The sequence below is a fragment of the Panthera tigris genome, chromosome C2 (assembly GCF_018350195.1).
Source record: "Panthera tigris isolate Pti1 chromosome C2, P.tigris_Pti1_mat1.1, whole genome shotgun sequence".
NCBI classification, from domain to species: domain Eukaryota; kingdom Metazoa; phylum Chordata; class Mammalia; order Carnivora; family Felidae; genus Panthera; species Panthera tigris.
This window is the reverse complement of record NC_056668.1, coordinates 138,533,312-138,554,122: the sequence shown is the minus strand read 5'-3', so window position 1 is coordinate 138,554,122 and position 20,811 is coordinate 138,533,312. Positions and strand designations below refer to the sequence as shown.

At 36.6% G+C, this 20,811-nt stretch overlaps 1 protein-coding gene and 1 long non-coding RNA gene across 3 annotated transcripts in view; both read right to left on the bottom strand.

Moving 5' to 3' along the window:
* Positions 1 to 20,811, bottom strand: part of LOC102954357 (ubiquitin-conjugating enzyme E2 E2) — a 369,038-nt gene that overhangs the window by 253,359 nt on the left and 94,868 nt on the right. The gene's annotated exons all lie outside the window — the stretch shown is intronic.
* LOC122230516 lies at positions 10,314 to 11,360 on the bottom strand. Its single transcript, XR_006207504.1, has 2 exons — positions 11,189 to 11,360; positions 10,314 to 10,554 (listed from the first exon to the last, which is right to left on the bottom strand). It is a non-coding gene; the product is annotated as an uncharacterized LOC122230516 (long non-coding RNA).

Sequence of the window (20,811 nt, the reverse complement as noted above, 5' to 3'; positions counted from 1 at the left end):
TGTGTTTGCTCTTGCTGTTAGGCATACTGTTTTAAACACTTGGTTGTTACGGTGGGTATGAAGTGCCTGATAGTCTACCGAAAATAAACCAAGATAAATTATAGTCAGGGCAGAGGTTCCAGTCTTTGTTATTCTTCATATGATACCATCTGCGCCTCTGGTGAATTCCTTTAGACCTTTAAAATAGCCTGTCAAACTGTTCAATGGAAATTAGACTTTTTTTTCCCCTAATGCTCTAGCAGGGTCACAGAGAGAAGTATCCCTCATATTTTTTAAAATCAAAAAAATCAATTACTTTAGACCCATAAAAGCTAAAGAAGTGAAAGATTTTAGAAGTGGAAAAAATGCTGTGAAGTTATCTACTCTTCCTTCTCCTTTTAAAAATCAATACATTTAATTCCCACCTTCTTTCTTTTGTTCAACAGACCAGCAAGTACACACAAGTTATCAAATGCTCCATTTGGAATGAAAGCTAAATCGTATCACTACTATCCAAACCTCTCTAGTAACTTGTCATCTCACATAAGCTAAAGTCCTTACAGTGGCCTTCAGGATCCAACGTGACCTAGCCCCCTACTTCCTCTCTGACCTCATCTCCATGCACTCTCCCCATGACTCGCTCTGCTCTAGTCACATTGGTCTCCCACTGGTTCCTTTAACATGCCAAGAATGCCCTTTTCTGCCTGAGATACCTTTCCACCAGAGAAATTAAATTAGCACAGCTTGCTCCCTTATTATTTTCAGGTCTTTGAACAAACATCAACTTATCAGAGAGAGCTTTCCTGATCACCTGTCTAAAATCAAAACCTCACCACCACCACCACCCCCATCACCACCATCTACAAGTCCTACCCATCTCTGCCCCCTTCCCAGCTTTACTTTGTTCCAAAGTATTTTTTTTAATTTTTTTAATGTTTTATTTATTTTTGAGACAGGGAGAGACAGAGCATGAACAGGGGAGGGTCAGAGAGAGGGAGACACAGAATCTGAAACAGGCTCCAGGCTCCGAGCAGTCGGCACAGACCCCGACGCGGGGCTCGACCTCACGGACTGTGAGATCATGACCTGAGCCAAAGTCGGCCGCTCAACCGAATGAGCCACCCAGGCGCCCCTGTTCCAAAGTATTTATTACCTTCTGATATACAGTATAGTTTATCTGTTCACTTTCTTCTTCCTCCACAAGAATGTGAACTTCAGGCTGAGAGTTTTTGTTTTTCTTGTTTTGTTCTATTATTATGTCTCCAGCACCTAAGACAATTCCTGGTACACATGAGGTATTCAACACATATTTGTTTAATGACCCAAAACTGACTTAATAAATAAGGTTCTCTCAGGGTGCCTGGGTGGCTCAGTCAGTTAAGCATCTGGCTTCGGCTCAGGCCATGATTTCACGGTTCATGAGTTCGAGCCTTTCTTCAGGCTCTGTGCTGACAGCTCAGAGCCTGAAGCCTGCTTCGGATTCTGTGTCTCCCTCTCTCTCTGCCCCTCTCCCATTCATGCTCTGTCTCTGTCTAAAAAAAATAAACATTAAAGAAAAAAAATTTTTTTAATTAAAATAAATAAAGTTCTCTCTCTCTCTCTCTCTCTCTCTCTCTACTCTGCTTCATACCAATATTCCATTTTCTAGTTTTTAAAAGATTTATACCATTTACTCACATATGTAATCTGACCTTAATTGAAAGAATTCAAAATAACTTCATGACAACATTTAAAACCTGAACTTGGCTTTGATTTACTTTTAAAAACCAGTGTAATACATGAGGAGGTTGAAAGTAAAAGGATGGAAAAGGCATATCATGCAAACACTATTTTTTTAAAAAAGCAATGATAGCTATATTAGTATCAGATAAAGGAGACTTCAAAGCAAGAAAATTACTACAGACAAACAAGGACACTACATAATGATGAAAAGAGCACTCCATCAGGAAGATAAAATCCTAAATGTGTATGCATCAAATAAGAAAATCTTAAAATACACATCAAGCAAACACTAATAGAACTGAAAGAAAAACCAAATAAATTCACACAGTTGGGAACTTCAATACCCAACTATCAGCAACTGAGAAAACCATGAGGTAGAAAATCAGGAAGGCAGAGAAGAAATGAACAAATAATCAACTATCAGGATAAAACTGACATACATAGATAACTCCATCCAACAACAGTAGATTACACATTCTTTTCAAGAGCTCATGGAATGGTCACCAAGATGGACCATATCTTGGGCATCCAAACTGCTAAGGAAGAAGTAAAACTATGAGTATTTGCAAATGACATCCATGACTTGGATGAAATAAGTGATGGGGTCCACCAATGTAGACCATATGCTGGACTATAAAACAAAATTTCTTTATACAGAACACCCTAAAGATTCCATCAAAAAAGTACTAGAGCTGATAAATGAATTCAGTAAAGTTGCAGGATATAAAATCAATGTACAGAAGTTTGTTGCATTCTTATACACTAACAATGAAGCAGCACAAAGTGAAATTAAGAAAACAGACCCATTTACAAGTGCACCAAAAATAATACAATATCTAGGAATAAACTTAACCAAAGAGGTGAAAGACTTGTACTCTGAAAACAATGAAACACTAATGAAAGAAATTCAACACAAGTCAAAGAAATGAAAAGATATTCCATGCTCATGGGCTGGAAGAACATTGTTAAAATGTCTACACTACCCAAAACAAACTACACATTTAATGCAACCCCTGTAAAAATACAGCGCTTTTCACAGAACTAGAACAAACAATCCTAAAATGTGTACGGACCCACAGAAGTCCCAGAAGAGCCAAAGCAATCTTGAAAAAGAAAAAGCTGCAGGTATTACAATTAAAGACTTCAAGTTATATTACAAAGCAGTAATAATTAAAACAGTATGGTACTGGCATAAAAACAGACACACAGATCAGAGGAGCAGAATAGATAATCCAGAAATAAACCCACAACTATGCAATCAACCTTTGACAAAGCAGGAACGAATATTCAATGGGAAAAATACAGTCTCTTCAACAAATGGTGTTGGGAAAACTGGACAGCTACATGCAAAAGAATCAAACTGGACCGATTTCTTTCACTATATACAAAAATTAACTTAATGGATTAAAGATCTGAAACCATAAAAACCCTTAAAGAGAGCAAGGCAGTAATTTCTCTGACATCAGCCACAGCAACATTTTTCTAGATGTGTCTCTGGAGGCAAGGGAAATAAAGCCAAAAATCAACCACTGGGACTACTTAAAAATAAAATTTCTGCACAGCAAAGGAAGCAATCAACAAAACTAAAAGGTAACCTACTGAATGTAAGAAGATATTTGCAAATGACATATCTGATAAACGGTTAGTATCTAAAATATATAAAGAACTTGCAGGGTACCTGAGTAGCTCAGTCAGTTAAGCTTCGGCTCACGTCATGATCTCACAGTTTGTGAGTCTGAGCCCCGCATCGGGCTCTGCACTGACAGTGCAGAGCCTGGTTGGGATTCTCTCTCATTCTCTCCCCCTCCCCTGAACCTCTTCCTTGTGCATGCACACATGCACACACTATCCCTCTTTCTCAAAATAAATAAAAACTTTAAAAAAGAACTTCTAGAACTCAACACACACAACAAAATCCATACACAGTCTAATTAAAAAACGGGCAGAAGGTATAAACAAACACTTTTCCAAAGAAGACACTCAGATGGTCAACAGACATATGAAAAGATATTCAACATCAGGGAAATGTAAATCAAAAGTACAATGAGATATCACCTCACACCTGTCTGAATGGCTAAAATGAAAACACAAGTACAGTATGTGTTGGTAAGATGTGGAAAAAAAGAAACCCTCTTGCACTGTTGGTGGGAATGCAAACTGGTGCAGCCACTGTGGAAAACAGTACGGAGGTTCCTCAAAAAATTAAAACTAGAACTGCCTACAATCCAGTAATCACATTACTGGGTATTTACCCCCAAAATACAAAAACACTAATTCAAAGGGACATGTGTACCTAATGTTCATAGTAGCATTATGTACAATAGCTAAATTACGGAAAACAGTCCAGGTGTCCATTGGCAGATGAATGGATAAAGAAGATGTGGTATATACATACCCTAGAATATTACTGAGCCATAAAAAGGAATGAAATCTTGCCATCTGCAACAACATAGAGCTAGAGAGTATAGTGCTAAGCAAAATAAGTTAGTCAGACAAAGACAAATGCCACAGGATCTCACTCATATGTGGAACTTAAGAAACAAAAAGAAAAATAAAAGAGAGAGAGACAGACCAAGAAACAGACTCTTAACTATAAAGAACAAACTGATGGCTACCGGAGGGGAGGTGGGTAGGAGGATGGATGAAATAAGTGACGGGGCCCATGGAACGGTCACCAATGTAGACCATATGCTGGGCCTTAAAACAAACTTTAAAACATTTTAAAAATTTTAAATCATACAAAGTATATTTTCCACCATAATATAATGAAATGAAAAATGAACACGAGACAACAGGAAAATCTCCAAACATTTAGAAATTAAGTAGCATACTTATAAATAATCCATACGCCAAGTCTCCAAGGAAATAAAGAGAAATACATAGAACTAAAATGTAGGTAGTGGGGTATAACTCCCCATCCCTTACATGTGAACAGCACATAGTGAATTCCTTCCAAAGATTACAGCATAGACAGAGGGAGAGGGCAACTTCACGGTGGAGAAACCTGGCAAACACCACCTATGTCATACGATCAAACTGAACATCGGTGGTTAAGTCATGCTGATCACATGTACCCTTGATGTGGTATGATGAAATGGCACTTTACCTCTGTGGTCTTCCTGCCAAGAACCCATAAACCCCAGCGTGATCATGAAAATGAAAAACATATCAGATAAATCCCAACTGAGGTACACTCTACAAAATATTTGGCCAGCACTCTTCAAAACTGTCAAGGTCTTGAAAACAAAGAAAGTCTGAGAAACTGTCCCAGTGTAGAAGAGCCTAAGGAGACATGATGAATGAATGTAGTATTATATCCAGGATAAGATTCTGGAACAGAAAAAAAGAATGTTAGATAAAAAGTTAAGGGAAAAGAAATAAAATGTGGACTAAATAACAATGTATCAATATTGGTTTATTGGTAGTTACAAATGTATTATACTAAAATAAAAATTTTAATTTGAAGTTTAACACCACTCATCCTTGCTAAATATTGGGGACCTAAACCTAGGCAAAGATTTCTTAGACTTCACACCAAAAACATCACCTATCAAAAGCAAAATTGACAAGCTGATTCTCATCAAAATTTAAAACTTCTCCTCTATGAACGACTCTATTCAGTGGATGATAAAGACTGGGAAAAATATTTGAAAATTATCCTACAAAAGGCCTTGTATCTAGGGCATATAAATAACTCTCGCAACTGAACAGGAGAAAAGCAAACAACCCAACCCATTAGAAAATGGGCAAGGGGGTGCCTGGATGGCTCAGCTGGTTAAGCGTTCAACTCTAGGTTTCGGCTCAGGCCATGATCTCACAGATTGGTGAGATGGAGCCTCACATCGAACTCTGTGCTGACAGTACAGAGCCTGCTTGGGATTCTCTCTCTCCCTCTCTCTCTCTGCCCCTCCCCCACTTGTGTGCACACTCTCTCTCTCTCAAAAAATAAACTTAAAAAAAAAAAGAAAAGAAAGTGGGCAAAATCAGGGCGCCTGGATGGCTCAATTGGTTGTTTTCAACTCTAGGCTTCGGCTCAGGCCATGATCTCACACGCTGGTGAGACTGTGCCTCACGTCCTGTTTGGGATTATCTCTCACCCTCTTTCTCTAACCCTCCCCCACTTGTGCACTCGCTGTTCGCTAGTGTTCTCACTCTCAAAAATAAACTTTTAAAAAAAACATTTAAAAAATGGGCAAAATCACAATGAAGCACTTCAAGAGGATGTTCACACAGATGACAAGTAAATACATTAAAAGATGTCAAGTTCATTAGCAAAATGAAATGCAAATTATGCCCATAATGCAATATCACTACATACCTATCAGAATGGCTAAACGAAAAAATACTGACAAGATCAAATGCTGGTAAGGATGCAGAGCAACTGGATACATAGCTGGCAGAAATGTAAAATGGTACAGCCACTCCAGAAAATAGTTCGGCAGTTTCTTATAAAACTAAACATGTACTTACCATAATACCTATCTCTTGACCATACAACCCAGATAAATGAAAACTACGTTTACACAAAATATATACAAAGGGGCGCCTGGGTGGCTCAGCTGGTTGAGCGGCCGACTTCGGCTCAGGTCACCATCTCGCGGTCCGTGAGTTCGAGCCCCGCGTCAGGCTCTGTGCCAACTGCTCAGAGCCTGGAGCCTGTTTCAGATTCTGTGTCTCCCTCTCTCTCTGACCCTCCCCCGTTCATGCTCTGTCTCTCTCTGTCTCAAAAATAAATAAACGTTAAAAAAAAATGAAAAAAAAAACCCAAAATATATACATGAATGTTCACAGCAGCTTTATTTGTAAAAGCCCCAAAGAGAAAATAACTCAAATGTCCTTCAAGAGGTGAAGAGTTAAACAGACTGTGCTACAGCCACAACATGAACTAGCACTAGGTAATTAAAAAAAAGACTATTAATACACACAATTATTTAAATATATCTCAAGGGAGTTATTATGCTGAATAAGCCAATCTCAAAGGTAACTTAGTGTATAATTTCATCTTATATAACATCCTTCAAGTAACAGAACGGTTAATGGCTCTGAAAAATGAGAGATTTTTGGCAATGATGGAACAGTTCTACAGATCTTTACTGTGACGATATTTACATGATTTTACACATGTGCTAAAACATTACAGAACGAAATACACAAGTAAGTGCACGTTAATGAAGTCTAAATACAGTTGGTGGCATCATCAACGTCATAGTTGTGTTAACTGCTCTATACTTATACAAGATGTTACACAGGTGAAAAATTGAGTGAAGGGTTCAAGGAATCTCTGTGTTTTTTTCTTATGGCTATATCTAAATATGTAATTATCTGAAACTAGAAAGTTTAGTTTAAAAAGCCAATATAATGAAATAGGTACATACTTAAGGGATTAACTTCTTTCATAATCAGTGTTAAGGACAGAATGAGAGCTTAGCACAGTGACTCACACAAAGCTAATCAATAAATGTTAGCAAGTTCTATCACTATTTGAAAAAACTAAAGAGACAACAACTTTTCCTTTAAACAGGTGTCATTTAAACAAGTTTTGAAAGGACTTTTTAATTGTGCTGATTTTCTCTTTATTTTTTAATTCTTTTCTTTTTTTTTAATGTTTATTTTTAAGAGAAAGAGAGAGAGAGCGTGAGTGGGAGAGGGGCAAAGGGAGAGGGAGACACAGAATCTGAAGCAGGCCCCAGGCTCTGAGCTGTCAGCACAGAGCCCGACGTGGGGCTCAAACTCACCAACTGTGAGATCATGACCTGAGCCAAAGTCAGATGCTTAACTAACTGAGCCACCCAGGCGCCCCTTCTTTTTTAATTCTTAACAAAACAAAATCATTAAGATGTTTAATTCTTGTATATGATACCCAAGTATCGAAGGATAAAGTGGATATGAAAAATCTTCAAAGAAATTACTGTCTAAACATATTTGCCAAAAATTTCCTCAAGTTAATATGTTCCACTTTGAAAATCTCAAGTAAATACTAACTGGATTACACGGTGGCCAACCAACCTATCAATTACATGAATAAACTGCCTAGGTGTTACAGAATCATAAAAAGATAACTAGAAATAAGTTGTGTAACAATGCTGTTCTAACATTTTTCAATCACAGTAAGTCCTTGCTTATCTTATGTTTTCTTATTGAGGAAGAATAAATTAGTTCTTTGGACAAAACTATATAACCTTGAATATGTTTTCTGAGGTTAGGATGCTAATTTGGTTTGATGTTAGAAGGAACTAAGTAAACAGATACAGTTGAATAGTATCTGAATACTACAGCTGAATACAGCATTTTAGAATCCTAAATCATTTATCTAGTCCAATCATGATGCATAAAGCTCCTGGACAATGACGGGGTCATCTGGATTCTCTCCCAGTATCTATAGGGAATGTACTCTGCCTTATCCAAATCCAAAAGGCTCAATTAAGAGACACCCAAATCCCAATTCCTTATAATGTGTGCACTATTCAATATATAATAAGGACTACAGGGCTGTATCAACATAATCTTTTATGTACTTATTATGTGTCAAAGTTTTAAAGAAAGACAGTTATCATCTACTCCTGCAGGATAAATGTATCCTCACCAGCAACACAGAATAAATGTATATTTGAGGATTTCTTTTCAGTGTTTAATTCTATACAATAAAGAAAAAGCTCCTTCAAAGTCCTGCTGCTAAAAGCCTAGAAGTGTACTAATAGAAACTAATGAGCTCATATAATTGAAAGTATGGTATTTAGAGCTGTGAAAGGTGGATACTAAGTTCAGCTCTGAATGACATGTTTACAGACCAAATTTGTTTATAAACACTTTGGGTATTAAAATCATTTCTGGCTTCTGAATATTTTAGGAGACAGTCTCCATGCTAGGTAAGCTGGGGAAAGGGCCATTTCTACAGTGTTTCATTACACACCTACCACATTAGAATTTATGGAGGGGTGCCACCAGAATGTAAATTTTTAACAAGATACCTGGGTATTTTTATGCATGATTAAGATCAGCTGCTCTCTTGTAAGCTACCACTTAATGCAGAAGCAAGATGCTTTGTAATAATTTTTATTCTTGCCAAATAAGGGAATCTCTCCATTTTTCTAGAGTGGTAGAGCTTTGAGACTGCCAAATCACCTTAGGAGGGATAAGTATAAATTGCATCAACACCACATACAAAGTTATGAACATCTCCTGGAACACCCCTTGTTACTAATGGCCCATTTAAGGCAAAGGTCTCTATAAGAGGGATGGAGAGATCTGCAGACATGATCACAGCTGAGCCTTGATGGAAATCTTCCTAGTCAGCAATAAAGCCAACTGTGCCACACCCTCCAGCATTCGTGCCAATAGATACAAGCTGTCTGAGCCACTGGCTCCAATTAGTTGTTGTCTAATTAGCTTGCACACCAAAGGAAACAACACTGAGGAAATGCAACAATCTCTCATCAAAGCCTAATATTTAAATTCCTTGCATCAACTCATCTAAAGCCATTTGGCAGAGAATCTACCCTTTTGCCTGCCTACATACCAATTTTCTGCCTACTATTCTGCCTCGTATTTTGGCAAAATACAAACTCTGCATTTGCTTTTTAACTGTTTTCAACAAACGCAAGACTACAGCAAGAAAATGTGCAATTTCATCCCCCAAGGCAACAGGTAAAATGGATCCACCATTCATTCAAGGGACATCTCTTGATGCCCATTCTGAGGACCATACTCACTTTTCCATAAATACCTTTCCATAAATACCTTTTCCATAAATACATAAATACTTGTCTAGTTGGTCTGACGTTTCAATATATTATTGAAATTTTGACTTTTAAGCTTAAGTAGAATTTACTATTATAAAATATAAAATACCTATTATCTATGAATTCCTACCTTAATTTTCATATGATTAAACAATAAAATGTTCACAAAACATTATTTTGATAACTATTTTGTCATTTCTCAAGAGAAACCAACATCTGCCACAGCAAATAAGATGCTGGGATAAAAGGACAACAGGTTAAGTATGGATGTTTTATTCAATTTAGAGAGCACATGTGTAAAAGACTACTGAGACCGAGACATGTTAGCTAAATGACAGCGGAGTCTATGTCGCAGACTCAAAGACACAGAAGTAAAAGATACTTTTAGAAATCAATGAATCTTATCTTTTGTTTCACCAATTAGTAAATTTCCCTGTCAAGATTACTGGAATCCTTTATTTTTCTTCTCTTTTTTATTGAACCAAATTATTCTGAAATGCTGCATTCCTTTTCACATTACATCTTTTCCTTAAAAAAAAAAAAAACTACAACTGATCTACTCAATATCTTTACTGTAACCACTGCCCCATGTTTATGGTAAGGAGATGAGTTAGTTATTACATACAGTAATCACTGTTAAATAAAAAGTGTGCATATCCCATCATCCTACACTAAGATTAACAGAAATATGGAACATTTCATGAAATCAGAACGTGAAACACTTCATCTTCACAAGCTCCTAGACCACACCAACTCCTAAAATTTGCACACAAAAGTTTCATCTGAACCTTACAATGCTTTTTTTCAGAACTGTAGAAGGTGTCACTGGTCTGTAAGATTTTGTACAGTCTTCCCAGAGTTGATGAAACAAAGTTAGAGTTTTTGGCTTATTTAATCAGAATACATCCTATTATTTTAGGTCTTCACTGCTTTTTCAAGACTTCAGCGAGACAGACTCCAACCAGCAGCGTGGTCCCTTGACCTACCATCTTCCTGATGCCCACCAAACAATTCTATAAAACGTTGCTTGCTCAAGTATTCTCTAGTGATTGTTTTTCTGGTATGTGTGGCCAAGAAGAGATAATAAGTGTTTCACCAGGCACTCATACTGGTCCTGACAAGAGGAAAAAAGGACAATGAAGTCATATACCACCACTGTCTAAAAGAACAGAAAAAGCAATTCCAAAATAACTTCCTGACAGTCTCCAATATTAATCACAACCACAAATAAACCTGGCTATAAGTACAATAAGCAATCTTATCTGTACTGGCTTTTACAAGCATTTCCCTCAGTTATAAGGCTGCTTAAAGAGTTTCTCATTAGTGAAATGGAGTGGACAATAGTGGGAGAAAAGCAGTAACAGATTAGATTTTGTATTGCAGATTAAACTTTATCTGTCATTTTGAGGATTCTGGAAAATTTCTGATGCCCAAAACTATATACAGCCTCCAACTGTTTTTTAGAAGATACCTGACATTAATTATAACCTTTTCCTCACTTAATAATCAATATTCTTAGTAAGATTAAGTCATTTAGAAACATCAAGGGAAAAACACTTCTTCAGTGTTCCTCTTTTAACCTAAAACAACTTAAAAATATAAAAATCTCAGCAGCTGCTCAAAGGGATACTCTCAAAAAAGAAAACAAAAACAGAAAAAGCACTGAAATTGGTGCTTTTCTCTTTTTTTAGATTGCAATTTACAAACACATAGCTATACAAAGTAAAAATGAAAGAGGAAATTCTTACTTTTACATTAGGGAATTTCCAAGAACCAACTGGCAGTCCCTTGCCACCTAACTGTGAATTAAGAAAAAGTGTCAAATTTAAGGCATTTCTTCTTTTCCCACCCTGCCTTAAATCAATATTCCCCTCTTCTAAATTTCCATAATGCTTTATATGAAGTAGCCTAATGCTTAAATTCGGCTAAATGCTTAAATTAAATGCTGATACTTATATAGTTGTTCACACCATGACCACGTAACTTGTCACCCAAACCAGGACATGTGAATGTGAAAGGGGATACTATTAGTAATTATGCCATGTTGAGAGGCATAAAACAAAACATACAGGCTCCCTAGTTATTCTCACCATTCTCTCTCCTCTACTGGACTCGAAGCTCAATGATACAGGGGGAGTTGTAAATTCATTATTATATTTATCACAGCAGCACATTACCTTGCACAAACTAAGCATTCAAGTCTTACATGCTGAAAAATGAACAAACAAACTCAAGAGGTCTTTCACAGCTGCTTTGGGAGGTACAAGTAACTAACATTCAAACTCCTTCGGATAACGGCTAAATTTGTAAGTCTATTGTTCTGGACTTAAACATCCAAGAAAAGGAAAAGAATGGAAACTACCTGGGCTATCTTGTTAAACATAATTTAATGTTCTCTATATAATCTGAAAGGACCTAAATATGTTCAAATTCTAACAGTAAAATCTTAATAAGTACCGCTATTCAAGAAAAACCTTCTGAAAATATGGTATACTCCTAGTAGCTGAATAATCTAGAGCATTTATCTTCTACCTCCAGCCCAGATTGGTATGTAAATTGTGGAAAGAGCACATACACTGACTATTTTCATTTGCTTTTCAATATATTATTATTCCATGCATATTTACTATATACAATACACATTTTATTATTAAATCTAAATCCTTGTCCCAAAGAAAACAAACAAACAAAAAAAAGGATAGCACTACTGTGTGGCTGATTCTACTCTTAAAGAGTAAAAGTATTCTACTATTTGTATTCTCCATGAACAAAATGATTATGTGCCTAGCTGACTAAAAACTAAAGCTTGCCTAATAGTAAATAAGGACCTATTCTGTCCCGTTCCCCATTAACTTTGTATCAGCAGATCTAGTTTTCATTAGGACTAGTACTGGTTGATGACAGAAGCAATTGGTATTGCTAAAATATTTACAGTTTCATTTCAATTCCACCTTGGTTTGCTGAATAGACATAAAACCACAATCTTTATCATATGTGCCATTTCCTGTAATTCACAACTGAGCCCAATTCCACTATTCATTATAGAACATGAAATGTAACAAAACAAAACACCATAGATAAAAAAAAATAATTTGAATCCATTTAGGTCTTTTTTTAATTTTTAATACTTTTCCCGAAAGAAAGGTGTGAAAAAATCTTAAGAAACATTTCTTAACTACTTTTCTTTCATGCAATTTTAGTCAACCGTAGATAAGTCATCATTATCCGTGATAATTGGGAGGCAGAAATAATAGGGATAACTATTTTCATTCTTCTTCACACCTAAACTTTAAGGAATCTCATAACAAGTAACAAAAGTGAAGCATGTGAACTTCATTTCCTATTCCACTCTCAGGTATTACAGCTAATAAAGCGCCAAACTGTCAGAAGGTGGTTACTAGAAGGAAAGGAGAAAAGCACTGAAAACAGAGGAACTTGTTAATCAGACCCTCACCAGATCTTCTAGATATATCCACCTTTAAACTTACTTCCTAATTTAGAAGGAAGTTTCGTCTTTTTAAAATTCACTTATAGGATAGTCAAGAGTTAAGCTAAGATTTTTATTTTTATTTATTATTATTTAAGTAGGCTCCATGCCCAACATGAGGTCTGAACTCACAACCCTGAGATCGAGTTGCCTGCTCTACCAAATGAGCCAGGCAAGTGCCCCCAAAACTTTTTATTTTTAAGCAGAGACAAATGATGATAGACCTCAATCAACAAAATTTCATTTTTGTAAAATATCAAATGTACTGAACCATACTTTTTGTTTTAATAAAATCACTGATTCAACTAATGCAACATTACAACAAAACTATTCTATCCAGATCCCAAATAACATAAGTGGTGAAGTGGAGCAGAAATAAAATGGCCCAGGCACCAACTGAAGACTCCAGAATATTTATGCAGCAAAAACCAACAAAACATCATGTAGTAAGTAGTTAAGCATTCAACACTCACAGTTACTCCAGGATCAGAGGGCACACACTGCTTGGTTTATATGGCTTACAGACACATATCAAGCCTGCAGTATTCATTCATCCATTTATTTTTTAAAATATTTACTAAGCTCCACTATGGTTCATTCAAGGCCCTGGAGAAGTGAAAAGGCACATCACAATTTTTGCCTTCCAGAAGCTCAGGAGCACCTGGGTGGCTCAGTCAGTTAAGCATCCAACTCTTGATTTGGGCTCGGGTCATGATCTTACAGTTCATGAGTTCGAGCCTTCTGAGTTTGAGAATGCTTGGGATACCCTCTCTCCCTCTCTCTGCCTACCCTGCTGGCACGTGCACGAGCATGGTGTCTCTCTCTCTCTCTCTCAAAAATAAACAAACATTTAAAAAAACCTCAATCATGGTATCAACAAATACTACTTGTACCAAATGAGGCAGTACGAAAGTGCTATAAAGTATAGAGGAATAAAGGATTTTTGTCTCCTTTAAAAAAAGGCAGGCTTCACAGAGGTGTCATTTGAACTAAAACTGAGAGAAAGATAGGAGTCTGCTAAAAGTGGGAAGAAAGGAATGCTGGCATTCAGAGTTTAACTTACATTCCTTCCATTTGTGCTACCTTTGGGATCATGCCAAATGACAGATTATTCCTCTTAAATTTTCAAGAATAAAGATCATCAAGAGTTCTGCATTCCCTGGAAGAAACAAGATAATAAATACTACCATGACTGACCAGTGACATGCAAAAAAAAAAAAAAAAAAAAAAAGGTAACTATAGAGGTAAATTATTAAGGTCATAAAATTTAGGCCAGTTAAACTCCAAACCTCAGTTTCCCCACCTATAAAACAGAAATAATAAAAGTTGTCTAACCTACCTTCATAAGGGGGCTATGAGAATCAAATATAATATATAGAAAGCTTCTTTTACTATATAGCAATAAAGCAGTATATCATAATTTCTTAAGACCTAATTAATATTGATGTTAATTAATTTCTGATTCACGGTTTCAAAAAATTTCTAAAGTGAGGTATATAGATTTTATATATTTACATTAATACTGACTATATTTTAGCTTTATTAAAACATAAATACTGAGAAAGGAGAAAAAAATGCTTTCTGCTAAAAAAAATTTAGGGGTCTGTGGCTTAGTTAAGCCTAAAATCAAGTTATTTGATATAAATGCCAAATTAATGCTAAACAAAAAATATTAGATTACAGGGGGAAACATATGCGATTTCTAAAGCTTTCTGGAAGAAGATGACTATACATCGCTTCACAGATTTTTTGAAGTGTTATAATATTTTTTAATGTTTATTTCTTTTTGAGACAGAGAGACACAGAGTACAAACAGGGAGGGGCAGAGAGAGAGGGAGACACAGAATCTGAAGCAGGCTCCAGGCTCTGAGCTGTCAGTACAGAGGCTGACGAGGGGCTCATACTCACAAACAGCAAGATCATGACCTGAGCCAATGTTGGATGCTTAACCAACGGAGCGACCCAGGCGTCCAGGAAGTGTTACAATTTTGTTCTTGCCTTTACAGTTATATTTGTGTAATATCAAATTCTGATGCTTAGAAAGTTACATAATCTCTGAGGACTTCAGTTACTTCACTAAAATTGGTAGGGTAGGACTAACTAAAATCTAAGGTTCGAAACATCCCTTAAAATTCTAATAAAAAAGCATTAGAGAATGTATACAGAGAGGTAGTTACAGTCCTACAAAATAAGATACAAAGCTTACAAAGCTTCACAGAAAACACTAAAAAGAATACCTTGTGATTAGTTTCTAAGTGATTTCCCAGTCTAAAAAGCAGCACTTTGGTCCAGGAGAAATAACACAAGCTATACCAGCTTCAAGTTTTACCAATCTCTAACTGGAGAACTCAGCTTAAGTTAAAACTAATCACTGTAAGAATGCTAACCCCACATAAATACATTTAGAGTTTTAAAAAGCTTTCAAGATATCTTGCTGGCCCTTTCAACTAACTGAGTAAAATTTTAAAAAAAATTACAGCCCAGATGGTGACATTTACATCAAATAAATACCCATGAAAGAGATGTGCTATAATAAGTTCATTATGAAAAATTTCAGCTTCCAACAAAATGAAGACTTAGCTTACATAATTAGCTCGTTAAATATTCCAGGAATAATTTTAGTTATTGAAATGAAATTTTATTAACATTCTTCTCTAATCATTTATCTTTAAATGTTTTCTTCAGTGTTTTGTGTGTAGGTGCAAAAAAAGGGCTATTAAATCAAATGAGGAATGATTTTAATAATTTTAACAAAGGGTTTTAAAACTTTTCAACGCTTGAATATGTTGAAAAATAACATCAGCACTAATGGAAATCATTTTTCTATGGTCTGTATTCCCTCAAGAGCTATATGCTGTTCCAATCTTCTGTCTGTCTCACTACCCTACCTCAAAGACAGTGCTTTAAAAATTATTCAAGGGGTTAGACTTTCTAGAATGGCCATATGAGGAGCTCAGAGAACTCCCCCAGCCCACCCCAACATTTATTAAACTTGCAAAAATCAGCAGAGACATTCACAGTCTCTGGAGATTGATCAAACAGCTTGCAACAAACTGCAAAGTATTACTAAATAAAATCTACAGACACTTGGTAATAATAGTGGAATGCCACAGCATTCCATCTAGAGCTTGCATGTGCCCCCAGCAACTCTGTGTTATAGAAGAGCTGTTCTAGTAGGTTCATCAATGGAGTAGCAGTTCACATCTCCCCCAGATACCCGGAGTGGAAGGGCTATTCCTAGAGGATGTGGCAGCTGGTAGACATGAGCAAGTGTCATCTCCCACAGCACTAGGCTGCAGAAGATCTACAACAAGAAGGTGGGAGCTACAAGGCAGCACCTGTTTGTTACTACCAACTCCTATTACTAGATCTGGACCATGGATAATTGATGTTAAATGGCAGGATCACTTTCCAGCCTCTTACACACACACACACACACACACACACACACACACACACACACACACACCTTCTGCTCCACAGGGAAGATACAGGTGGACAGCTGATAAAGAGTAAACTCCTCATCACCCTCCAACTCCTGATCCACGGTACAAAAGTTAAGCCTAGAAGAGGGTCTAAACAAGCCTCAAAGACTGGCAGCACCCTACCTGGTCCAAGGAGCCTGACTTTCTTTGGATCAGAATGTGGAGAAATTTATGTCCCAGAACATTACTAAAAACGAAAGAGCGCTCACCTTGTGTTAAGCTTTTGTCCTAACCAACTCCCATCTGTGAATGTCACCCCATTTGGAAACAGGGCCTTTGCAGAGGTAATCAAGTTGATGATAAGGTCATCAGAGTGGAACCCAATCCAATATGACTGGTGTCCTTATAAGAGAGAATTTGGACACACACACAGAGGAGAAGAGCAGGTCAAGACACAGACACATGAGAGAAGATGGCCATGTGAAGACACAGACAGAGCTCGGAGTGATGCGTTCATAACCCATGGAATACCAACGTTTACTGGCAAACACAAGAAGCCAGTAAAGGCAAGGAGGATTTTCCCCTACAGGTTTCAGAGGGATCATGGCCTGGATGATACCCTGAGTTTGGACTTGTAGACTTAAGAACTGTGAGACAATATACTTTGGTCGTCTTAAGCCATCCAGTTTGTGGTAATTTGTTATGGTAGCCCTAGGAAACTAATCATAGCCAGGAATTGGTGAAGGCCAACTGCTGGGCTGACACTGACAGAGGATAGTCAGAATCTTAGCAGGATATGGAGGGTGGAGGGGCAAAGAGAATACAACTAAAACCACAATAATCCCTGGTGGTCCTGAACACGATACACATATGCAAGGCTGTGCTTTATGAGGAACAACTCAAGAAGGACATTTTGTGGTATAAGTCCCTGGGCTGAACACAGGGCTAACATGTAACCTCTATGAACATTGAGAACTTTATGTCAAGCAAAAGACTTCAGTCATAAAAAACACGTTTTATGATTCCATTTATATGAAATGTCCAGAACAGACAAGACTCTTGAGTTGAAAAGTAGATTAGCAGCTGCCTAGGTCTGGAGGTATGGGGAAATGAGTGACTGCTCATGAGTACAGAACTTCTCTTGGGGATGATAGCTGTACAATTCTTTTTTTTTAATTTTTTAATTTTTTTACATTTATTTTTTGAGAGACATAGAGCACAAGTTGGGGAGGGGCAGAGAGAGGAGACACAGAATTGTGAACAGGCTCCAGGCTCCGAGCTGTCAGCACAGAGCCTGACGCAGGGCTCGAACTCACAAACCGTGAGATCATGTGAGCCTTGAGATTTTACAAACTCCCCAAAATACTTTAACAAGTGGCCGAAGTCGGTTAAGCCGAAGTCGGACGCTTAACCGACTGAGCCACTCAGGGGCCCCAATAGTTGTACAATTCTAAATATTCTAACTGAATTGTATACTTTAAAAATGAGTGAATTGCATAGTAATGTGGATTATATCTCAATAAATCTGTTATTTAAAAAAAACTAGTAAAGCCTACAACTTGCAAAGAACTAGGACAAAATAATGAAGAGATATGAAGAACAATGCAGGGCTATGAATGAAAACAGGTCAGACTGGAGATTAACACCTTGAATCTAGCCAATGGGCACAGAGAAGAGGGGACTAATGAAGGGAAACAATGTGTTGGTATAACAACAGTACTTAAGAGTGGATGTGAGGAATTAAGGGAAGAAAGATGTGTGGGTGCCTGGGTGGCTCAGTCAGTTGAGTGTCCAACTTCGGCTCAGGTCATGATCTCGCGGTCTGTGAGTTCAAGCCCTGCGTCGGGCTCTGTGCTCACAGCTCAAAGCCTGGAGCCTGCTTCAGATTCTGTGTCTCCCTCTCTTTCTGCTCCTCAGCTGCTCACATGCGGTCTCTCAAAAATAAAGATTAAAAAAATAAATAAATAATTTTTAAAAAGGGGGGAGAAAGATGTCTAGGACAACTTCCAGGTTGCTTTTTTAGGTACCTTTGTATTAGGCACTGTGACAACCCAGGCAAAACTTGGTTTTCCCCCAGGAGGGGGTGCTTTCATGTATGGCTGCTGCTAAAGCTGTGTGAATGACATATCTGCTTCTTGAAAGAGGACTGCTCTCTGAACCCCCACTGGGTACGAACCACTAGTGCTGGCCAGACCTTGGAGATTTTCGCTAAGTTCTACAACCAGCTATCACACTTGATACCAAAAGAGAAGGACAATCTGTAAAAAGGGGAAGGGTAGGTTTTTTTTGCCACAGGGTTGTTTTGAGAATTAAATGTGCTAATATACATAAAAGAGTTCAGAATAGTGTCTGGCATTGGTCAGCATCAGGTAAGTGTTAGCTATACAATGAAGAGAATTACAGTGCATTACCAAGGTCAACATACAAACGCTTCTAGTAAGATAAAGATTACAACATTTGAGGGGCATGTGCTCACCTATAACCATTCTCACCAAGAATGCAGGTTTGGGCAGAACAGCCAGGTTCATTTAGACCAAAGACATCATCAAGACTTAAGCAAGAAAAGAGCAACAAAACAATACACCCAGATCCTTCCTCTTTACTTTGGAAGATTACAAAGTTTATAAACCCAGGCTTTGATCAATTTTGGTTAACACGGTCAACGTAAACTAACTACAATATAAATTCGGTTTACAGTTTTGACAAGTAACCTCATGAGAGACCCCTAACCAGACAGCCTGGCAATGCTGCACTCAAATTCCTGACTCACAGAGATGATACAGTGTTTCTGTCACTACATCCTGGGGAAGTTCATTATGCAGCAATAAATAACTGATATATTTCTTCACCGTTACAGCTCTAGCACCTAGCACAGTACTTATTACAGTTACCAATGAATGAATGAATGAATGGGGCATTTGAAATAACACCTAGCACCTAAGCTATTATAACTGTGTTCATTTTCCCAAACTATTCTCGTGATCTATCCAAATTATAATAAATTTTGAGAAACTAACAGATACCATTTGTGTCTAACAGGATTAACTGTCTTAAAATGATTAAAAACTCTTTTTTAAAAGTTCAAGGCATAGTTAAAATTTTTATGATTAAATGATGCAAAACCATTTTCATTACATTAACATTAGTATAAAAACAATATCATCTTTGTAAAAAGTCATCTTCTAATTTTATTGTTAATTCAGTTGAACAAAATATAGCACCACAATGGAATCTTTACACTGAAGGCTGATCATAGTAACATGAATAAATCACAGGAAAATGATGGGAAAATTAACATCTGTCATCCTAAAGAAAGAAAAACTAGAAAGCAGTCTTACAAGTGAAAGAAAGTAATATCTAAATTCCTGGCATTGCTCTAGGTACTGTGCATATTTCATCTCATTTAACCCTTACAACAATTCTAAAACAAAGGGCATTATTTCCATTTTGTCCTTCTTAAGTAGACACAGTTAACAAGTAATGGAGCTAGTATCTAATGCAAGGAATATCTGATTTCAAAACCTGCAAACATTCCATTATTCACCTCAAGGCCACTTGTTAAAGTATTTTGGGGAGTTTGTAAAATCTCAAGGCTCACATTCTTGAAACTCATTTCCCTAGAAGGTGCCTCTTGATTAGTATGTCTGAAGAAAAGTACACATATGCAAAACTAAGACTATTCAAAACCAAACTAATTCTGTGCTCCTCTAAATCTTCCCCATTTGTGAATTACTGCTTAAGTTGTAGAGCATTAAGAAGTCTACTTCCTTTTAACTTATGTAATGAGAACTACTTAATTCATTAAATAGACGTGTTTTTTTAATAATTCATAAATTTAAAATCCTATAAACTTTTAACAAAAATAACACGTGATAATTCATAAGCAACATTACTGAAAACATGATTATTTTATGGTATCTGTACAATATGAACATAACTGCTAAAACAATTTTTTAAACTATTGTGTTGACTTTAGCGCTTACTTGCTGAACTCAACTTCTGTTTAAAATAACAACAGTATAAATGTTTTCATTTATATAAGCAAATATTAAAAAATGGAAATAGAACAAACACAATGACACCTGTTCCTTTTCAAAGCCATACTAAAATGACAGTATAAAACTTGTAAAAAAAAAAAAAAAAGAATAAATATATCAGTGTGAAGGTAAATGGAAAAGAAGTGATAAATTCTGAGATCTGGAAAGCACATAACCAAGTAATAATGATTTAGGAGATTCGAGAAACTAACCCATAAATAAATATGTAAGAGTGTCCAAGAATTACTGGACATGAAAGAGTCAAAAAAGAGTAAATTAATCAAATACTATACAGAGGAAAAAATTAACTATTATTAATATACTCAAAGAGATATTCACAACCATAAAACTGTAATTATACTACTTTTTTTAAAAATTCACAAAATGAAAAGAGGGCATAGGAAGTTCTATCTTATTTAGAC